We start from the raw sequence: 2,114 nt of genomic DNA, 5'->3' as shown, positions 1-2,114 counted from the left end.
TCCCTTCCCAGCCTCCCCCCTCCCCCCACCCAATCATACCCCCCCTCCTCCCCCCCCCCACCGACATTGTAAAGCTGGTTTTGACATGACATTTTGTACTTCTCATTGTTGTAACAGGTCCACCTGAATCCTTAAACGACTTGTTTGTCCCCGTCTCCTCCACATGTTATACTGACATCAAATATAGTGAAAGCGGGGGTTACACGGTGGGGGAGGGACATACAAAGCAACAAAGAAATAATCTTATAAATGCGTTAGAAACACATGCATGAAAGAAACAAAAACATTAAAATACATATTTGAGGGTTCGTTTTCCTAACATCACATTATCTGATTTTTCCGCTTGACTCATACCTATACTAGATATTGCAAATAAGGGAAACCATGGGACCTATGTTTCTTTAGGCCTGGCTTACTTCACTTAATATAATTTTTTCCAAGCCTTTCCATTTCCTAACAAATGGGTAAATGTCATTCTTTCTGATGGAGGCATAGAATTCCATTGTGTATATATACCACATCTTCTTGATCCATTCATCTACTGAGGGGCATCTATGTTGGTTCCATATCTTAGCTATGGTAAATAATGCTGCAATAAACATAGTTGTGCTGGTAGCTTTAGTGTGGGCTTGTTTGTGATCATTTGGGTAAATGCCCAAAAGTGGGATTGCTGGGTCATTGGGGAGCTCTATGTGGAGTCTTTTGAGGATCCTCCATACTGCTTTCCAAAGTGGTTGAACAAGTTTACATTCCCACCAACAATGAAGTGAGGTTCCTTTCTGTCCACATCCCCTCCAGCATCTGTTGTTGTTAGAGTTCTTGATTTTTGCTGTTCTAACTGGAGTGAGGTGATATCTCAATGTTGTTTTGATTTGCATTTCTTTTATGGCTAGGGATGTTGAACATTTCTTCATGTGTCTATTGGCCATCCTTCTTTCTTCTTCAGAGAAGTTTCTCTTTAAGTCTTTCGCCCACTTACTTATTGGGCAGTTGTTTCTTTGAGGATTTGTTGTTGGGTGGTTTAATTTTTTGAGTTCCAAGTATATTTTAGATATGAGACCCTTGTCTGTTGTATGGCTAGTAAAGATCTTCTCCCAGTCCGTGGGCTTTCTATTGATCTTGCTAGCTATGTCTTTTGCCATGCAGAAGCTCTGCAACTTCATGCAATCCCATTTGTCCAACCTTCCTTTGATTTGTTGTGTTTCCGGTTCCTATTCAGAAAATTTCGGCCTGAGCCAAGGAGACCCAGGGTTTCTCCTATTCCATCCTGTAATGTTTTCAGAGTGTCTGCTTTGAGTTCAAGGTCTTTGATCCATTTGGAGTAGATTCTGGTGCAGGGTGATATATAAGGATCTAGCTTTAGTTTTCTACATGTAGTTAACCAGTTTTGCCAGCACCATTTACTGAAGAGGCTGTCTGTCTTCCATTCTATTGTTTTAGCTCCCTTATCGAAGATTAGATGGCTATAGATCTGAAGGTTCATTTCTGGGTTTTCAATTCTATTCCATTGGTCCTGAGGTCTGTTCTTATGCCAATACCAAGCTGTTTTGATTACTATGGCTTTATAGTAGAGTTTGAAATTTGGTATTGATATTCCTCCAGCAGTGTTCTTTCCGTTGAGGAGCGTTTTTGCTATTCGGGGTCTTTTATTTTTCCATATGAATTTTTGGATTGCCTCTTCTATTTCCTTGAAGAATGAGGGTGGAATTTTGATAGGTATTGCGTTGAATTTGTAGATAGCCTTGGGAAGTATTGCCATTTTCACGATGTTAGTCTTTCCAATCCAGGAGCATGGGAGGTTTTGCCATTTTTTAAGTTCTGTGTTGATTTCCTTTTTCAAGATGTTAAAGTTTTCATCATAGAGGTCCTTCACTTCTTTAGTTAAGTTAATTCCTAGGTATTTTATTTTTTGTGGGGCTATTACAAATGGAGTTGCTTTCCTAATTTCAGCCCCACTTTTATCATTGTTGGCATACAGAAAAGCCATTGATTTTGGGGGGTTAATTTTATAATCAGCTACTTTGCCAAAGCTTTGAATCAGCTTGAGTAATTTGGGAGTGGAGTCTATGGGATTCTTTAAATACAAGATCATGTCATCTGCAAAGAAGGAGAGT

The sequence above is a fragment of the Dipodomys spectabilis genome, unplaced genomic scaffold (genome assembly GCF_019054845.1).
Source record: "Dipodomys spectabilis isolate Male_0828 unplaced genomic scaffold, ASM1905484v1 ptg000312l, whole genome shotgun sequence".
NCBI lineage: Eukaryota > Metazoa > Chordata > Mammalia > Rodentia > Heteromyidae > Dipodomys > Dipodomys spectabilis.
The sequence above is the reverse complement of the archived record's forward strand: the minus strand, read 5'-3'. Positions refer to the sequence as shown.